The sequence below is a fragment of the Rattus norvegicus genome, chromosome 18 (assembly GCF_036323735.1).
Source record: "Rattus norvegicus strain BN/NHsdMcwi chromosome 18, GRCr8, whole genome shotgun sequence".
Lineage (NCBI taxonomy): Eukaryota > Metazoa > Chordata > Mammalia > Rodentia > Muridae > Rattus > Rattus norvegicus.
The window spans coordinates 47705179-47712121 of NC_086036.1; the positions used below are offsets into that span (position 1 = coordinate 47705179).

Here is a 6943-nt window from a genome sequence, read left to right on the forward strand (position 1 = left end):
TTTGGGAGTAGTGTAAAGTACAAATGAAAACATAGAAGTGAATTATGGATTCTTTTGTTGTTTTGTACATCTTTTCTTAGAATTATTTTATGGATTACCTTTATGGTTTGGTAAAACACAGGAAAAGAAAGTCGAGGAAGGGAAATGCCACCAAAAGACTTCCCATGTGGGCAAAACACAGGCATTCACAGAAGGCCTTTTCCATGAAAGTGTGCACAGTATTCGCTAGAATTCATTGTGCCTGATGAAGGACACTACGTAGTGCCAATTTTATTTGTAAGCATGGAGAGTTTTAAAATGTAGAAACTGTGAACTATATAAAACTTAAAATGTCTCAGCATAGGCATGGCTGAATGCTGTGTTCTTTAGTCAGTAATTGACACAGCCAGACACCATGCAAAAGTAAAGTCTTCCTTTAAGATGGCTGATATTCTATATTTTATGGTATATGATCATTAAAAGTGAGTATAAGTAAAAAAAAGTCTCAGCATGACTTTTGCCCATGATTTTTAAAGCTTTATTTAATTTTATTTAACGTGTTTGAATGTGTTTTGAAACCTACTTTAATTAGGGTTTAGTGTTTTGCCTACATGTATGTAAGTTTACTAAGTGAATATCTAGTGCTTGGAGGAGCTAGAAGAGGACACTGGATCTCCCTGAACCTGGAGTTAGAGATGATTGTGGGCCATCACGTGGATGCAGGTAGCTGAACCTGAGTCCTCTTCAGATGACGCAAGCACTCTTAGCCAGTAAGTAATTTTTCTACTCCAAATCTTTCATGTTTGATTTTCAGTAGAAAGATAAATAAGGCAAGGAACATGTCAAGTTCTCGTGTGTCTGAAAACCCGGAAACCCTGTAAAACGATCTTTTAGTCACCTGATGTAATTGTTATCTCCCAGGCTTACTGCCTCTGCTAACTGGGCCTAGTCCTGGAAACTTCTAGCCTCTGCACAATCTAATCTAGGCCTTGAGTATTTGCAGCATCTCAGACTAACTGCTTACTAAGCTCACCCCTTACTAGTTATTTTTAATTCCGGCTGGCTTTTCAACTCAGATCTTCTGGCTCAAAAGTCCTCTCCATGCTCTGACTTAATCTGTCTCTCCAAACTTCTCCTGAATTGTTCTGCTCGGTCTAAAACCTGGAGATCTTTTCTATCTTCTGGCTCCTTCTCATTCTCTGGCTCGTTCTGCCTTTATCTATGTCTAGCTTATTATCTCTCTGCAACCTGCCTCTTTACAACTGTCCCAGGAAAACTGCCGCTTTCCTCCATTGCTCTGCACCTAAGCAGCTTCCCTTTTCTTTCTCTTTTCATGAGGGTTGGGCAAATCCTATTCTATAAAATCCTTCTCTGATTTGTTACTTTACCTGACACTCAATTAGACATCACTTTTAAAATGGTTGCTTTCTTCTATAAACTAACTTTACTTTTATTGTTTGGAATTAAAGGTATGTGAGGAATACAGAGGCGAATGCCAGCAGGAAACCACTGAACTGAGAACGGGACTCCCGTTGAAGGAATCAGAGAAAGGACTCGAAGAGCTTGAAGGGGCTCGAGACCCCATATGTACAACAATGCCAAGCAACCAGAGCTTCCAGGGACTAAGCCACTACCTAAAGACTATACATGGACTGACCCTGGACTCTGACCTCATAGGGAGCAATGAATATCCTAGTAAGAGCACCAGTGGAAGGAGAAGCCCTGGGTCCTGCCAAGACTGAACCCCCAGTGAACTAGACTGGTGGGGGGAGGGCGGCAATGGGGGGAGGGTGGGGAGGGGAACACCCAGAAAGAAGGGGAGGGAGAGGGGCTAGGGGGATGTTGACCTGGAAACCGGGAAAGGGAATAACATTTGAAATGTAAATAAGAAATACTCAGGCTAAAAAAAAAAAAAAAGGTATGTAAGGGCTGAGTCACACCACAATTAGAAACAGCTTTTTTCACTAAATAACATAGCCTAGGGTTTCACAATGTGACCAAATACCATGCCACAAAAGCCACTTACTATTAAATCATCAGGACAGAGAACATGTCACAATGGAAAGTATAAACAATTCATTGAAATACTTCATTGAGCACTTGAGATGAAGCTAAAAGTTTAAGAAAAAGAAAAATATAAGCAGTAAATATAAAGAAAATTATGAAACAAATAACTGAGGAAACAAAAATGAGCTTTTAAACATAAGGGAATGATCACAATACCAAAGCATAACAAATATGAATATAAATGTATTAAAAATATAAAATCAGAGCCTAATAAATACAAATGTGAAATCTAATACAAATGATGAATGATAGTATAATTAAATGCAAAATATTAACATGAAAAACACAAATGTGATAGTTATTCCTGGTTATCAGCTTTTCTCTTAATTAACTAAAATCTAAAAATGGAGGGCACACTAATGAGATTTTTTTTCTAAATTTGAAATAAGAATACCCTCTCCTCAAAATCATGAAACAGGGAGATACACCTTTAACCTGGGCCATATCTTCTGCTGGAAGCCTGTATAATGATGTGGAAGAAGGAAGCTCTTGCTCTTTACCTGCTTGCCCTCAACCTACTCACAAGACCATTGGAGCCTACTTCTTGGGGATTCTAGTGTATACTGAAGACAAGATGTCAAAAATAGTTATTTTATGTGAAATAAGACTAGCCTCTGATTTTAGGACTGAAAGCCCTTAAGATGATATTGTCATTGCCTTTAGGTTAATGCTCATCAAATGGAGAAAAAAAAAGTAAGGCTACCAATAACTAAAGAGGAAATAGAGATCCAACAACAAAGGCAGTAGCTGGAGATATTTAATTCATAGCTAAAATACTTCACACAAAGAAAAACTGTCACAAGTGGATTCTACCAGACCTGTGGAAATGACCATAAAAGTGCATCAGAGCTGCCAAAATCAATGAATGTTTCCTAATGAGTGTTTATTTTCTACTGAATGCAGTTCTACCCAGTTTGGGGGGGTGTTGTTGTTGTTGTTGTTGTTGTTGTTATTGTTGTTTTGTTCTATTTTGTTTAGTTTTTTTAATCTGTGTGACCCCATGTATGTTACTGGCCACATGGGAGCAGTAGATGTTCCAACTGAAGTAGTAAATGTGATTGGTATAGCACATACGATTCTAACATGACTGATTCAGGTCAGTTGGGATAAAATATGGTGTCTCTCTGTGCACCAATTTTTTCCAAGATTATTATCACCCCAAACCCAGAAAGTTAATATTTTGACTTTGCAAAACCTCTAACAGCACAAAGAAAACTCAGTGAAATTGAGTAACTTCAGCCACTGGCCTACTCTAAGATACCATATTGTTAAATTAAGCTCTGAGAAAATTACGTCATTTTAGGGGAGGAGTCATTATGACAGTGCAAATCACTCCTGAGTTTCCTCCCTGGCTTCATGGCTGAGTTAACAGAAACTTTTCTGTATGAATTTTGTAGAAAAGATAAGAAAAGGGATTATGATATCAATTAATAATTCTAACTACAAGAATAATTAAGAAAGTGTTTATCAACATTATTAAGAGTTCTCAATATATTTAAAGAATTTCCAAAGTACTTCCTTTTGGTTGTTGTTGTTTGGGGTTTTATGTGTGATTTTGGGAAAGCTTCTCTGTGTAGACCTGACTGCTCTAGAACTCATTATGTAGACTGGCTGACATTGAACTCAGAGATCTTCTGCATCACTGCCTCTGCCTCTGCCTCTGCCTCTGCCTCTGCCTCTGCCTCTGCCTCTGCCTCTGCCTCTGCCTCTGCCTCTGCCTCTGCCTCTGCCTCTGCCTCTGCCTCTGCCTCTGCCTCTGCCTCTGCCTCTGCCTCCGCATGTGCCCCACTATGCCCAGCTAGTACTTTCACTTTAATGAATTATTTCTAATATTTTTAAAAGAAACTATGATTTGAATATTAGTCCACAGTTTTTATCTCAACACTTGTGAGACAATGACAGAGGGAGATGAAGTTCAAGGTCATCATGAGTCATTTATTCATTCTGCCTCAAAAATAAAAAAAGACCTATTGAAATTATTTTAAAAGTACAACACACTGCTTACATACTGACAACTGACTAATAATTTTCATAGCAACTCATACAATTGTTCTCCATCAGTCACATTGAGAATGCTTGCAAAGAACAAGGAATGTGGATGACACGAAATTGACTACAATGCCATTCTGTGCAGGAATCAACCGAGTTATTGCTGCAGGAACTAAACTTCAATTCTGCAGCAGTGTTTCTCAAAGAAGTTATAAATAATGATGCAAGAAACAAATATGAAATAAAAAATCTCTGGGGGGTATTTCAGTGTGTGTGTGGGTGTGTGAGTGTGTGTGTGTGTGTGTGTGAGAGAGAGAGAGAGAGAGTGTGTGTGTGTGTGTGCGTGTGTGTGTGTGAGAGAGAGAGAGAGAGTGTGTGTGTGTGTGTGTGTGTGTGTGCGTGTGTGTGTGTGTGTACTCATAAATGCACTCCACTGTAACTATAGAAGTTAGAGAACAACCTGGAGAAAGTAGTTTATCTTTCCAGAATATCAAGCTCAGGTCATCAGATTTGGAGGAAGCACCTTTACCCTCTCATTGACCCATCTCACTAGCCGAAAGTGTTCGTAAGTAACCATCAATGCAATCAAAAGTTCAATTGAGGAATTACAAGTTTGATCCAGGTGAGGTCCTGTACCTGAAGTAAAGGGAGTGACTGAGTCACAAGTACTCGCTGTTGGTGGTGTCCTGTATAATGGAGATGGGGGTTGGGGTCAGTGCTGTAGCCTGAGGAGGAAAGGATTCGGGGAGAACGCAACAGTCATGATAGGTGACTGGCACATTCAGGGACTGACCTAATAAACAGAATCAAGAACACAAAAGCCAAGGTGCTTTGAGCAAGACAAGTTAATAATAAAGGAGGAGAGAGTGAGACTGTACTATTTATGGAAAAATATTATCAAATATAAATATGCATGTGAGTTTCTAAACTTAAGCACATTTCTTTATTTGTAAACATAATTTTCTATGTTCTGCCCATGAGGAGAACCTGGAGACAGAATGATCCCCTAAATCTAAATCTAATTAAAAAAAACTTTGGCTACAAAAGAACGAAATCTAACACCCAGACACTAGCCACTAAATTCTACTCTCTATAAAAATAACCAAGAATAGCTTCTAAACATGGAATAGATGACAGATTTCTCCTTGTCCCCAACTTTTCATAATTTATAATGTAAGTATAAATTATTTTTTTTGAAGCTGACTTCACTGTTGTTTTTCTTAAAATGGCATGAAATGGGATTTCAACTCTTCAGATGCACTATTTACACACTTGGCTGCAAAACTATATTACCCTGCATGGAGCGAGGGTTTCAGTCAGCTTATAGGTTTATGAACGAATGTAAAATGAGTTTGGAGCGAAGCTGACATTCAGTCAAGGGCAACAGAAGAGTCTTATGAGAACAAAGTGGAGAGGCACATCCTGGTTACCCTTGATGTAGACATCATTCTTATGATAATAACACATTGAAGAAATAAGTCACAGATAATTGGTAATACTAATTAAGGAAGGAATGATACATAACAGATGAAGGAGTTATGACTGTGGATGATTGATGGGACGGCAGTGTCTTAGCCAGAGGTTACAACTGCTTTAAAAAAATATGCTGAGACTTCAATACAAAGAGTTTACAATACTCTACAGACTGATGTCTCTCTCAGTGACACCAGCATGCTCAACACTTCCCCACACACAAACACACTACAGCAGACAAGTATGTATCAATGTAACTTTTTGTTCTAAAGCAATTGCTAGAGGAGCAGAAGGTACAACGACTATAGGAAAGCATTTCCCCTAACTGGCTGCAATTAATTACTTTGAGCTTCAGGTTTTTGCACCATTAACAATTCTCTTTCTCTTCCCTGTCACTCAGGAAGACTAAGCACCCTCAAAGGTATTAGAATTTATAAAGGCCTAATCATGGTGATGGCAGTGATATAACCACAGTGATGACTATGAGGTAGTAATTCTTACAAAAGCCAGAACTAACAATGGTCTTTAACATTTCATACAGGTTGGTTCACATTATGCTCAAAAGCTACACTATCCAAACTACGTTTATTACCTTCCAATGATGGACTCAGTGAGGCTTAACAATGTTCAGGATGTTTAAAATTCCAGATGTAGGGTAAGTTTAAAACTAAGTTAGTCAAAATGTGTGCATTTTAGACAGTTAACTAAAATGGTCATAAAGTTGTATGTCATACGATGGAAGATATAGGGGCATCTTGTTTATATTCCTAAAACCACAGTCTACAGGCATCTGCCATTCATTTCTAAAAACCTTGTTAATTTTGCCTAAATATTCTCTGATGCCAGAGAAGCATGAAACAGAATGAGAAAAATGGGCTTCCTCCACAGGTACCAAAGATAATATGTTTAGATTTCTTGCAAGTGGTCCAATATGCCTGAAGCTAAAGCTTACAGTTATCTCATATCTGCACATACCAAGCTGTGCCTGGAACTTACAGGTTTGGCCTCAAGTGTTCGTGATGTGCCTGTATTTGCCACATCTTTGGTCTACATCAGAGAGAGCGTTTTTAGTTGAGGAGCATATCAAATCTAGTCCACCTATTTGGTTTAACATTTACTATTCTCAAAAATGAGCAGCATGTAAGTCTGATCAATTGAAGCTTAGAGTCACGTAAAGAACACAAATGGCCCCAACTGAACTCTATACCCAAAAGAAAATCAGCAAGAAGGGAAACAAGATCTGGATTATAAGCTAGTATCTAGAGACTTTGATCAGTGTCCAAGAAAACGAATGATCAATAAAATTCAACATTTTAAAAGTGTGCTGTCAAAGTATTTTCAAATTTAATGACACTCGCATTTGCAATCATACTTTAGCAAGACCAAAACAGATGGATACTGCTGTAGTTTGAATCAATTATTTTAGGAATATTTC

The 6943-nt window shown here is 38.2% G+C and overlaps 1 non-coding gene across 1 annotated transcript; it reads left to right on the top strand.

Annotated features, from left to right (window-relative positions):
* The first annotated feature begins 343 nt into the window (after positions 1-343).
* Positions 344-473, top strand: LOC120098361 (small nucleolar RNA SNORA15). Its single transcript, XR_005496549.1, has one exon. It is a non-coding gene; the product is annotated as a small nucleolar RNA SNORA15 (small nucleolar RNA).
* The last annotated feature ends 6470 nt before the right edge of the window (positions 474-6943 follow it).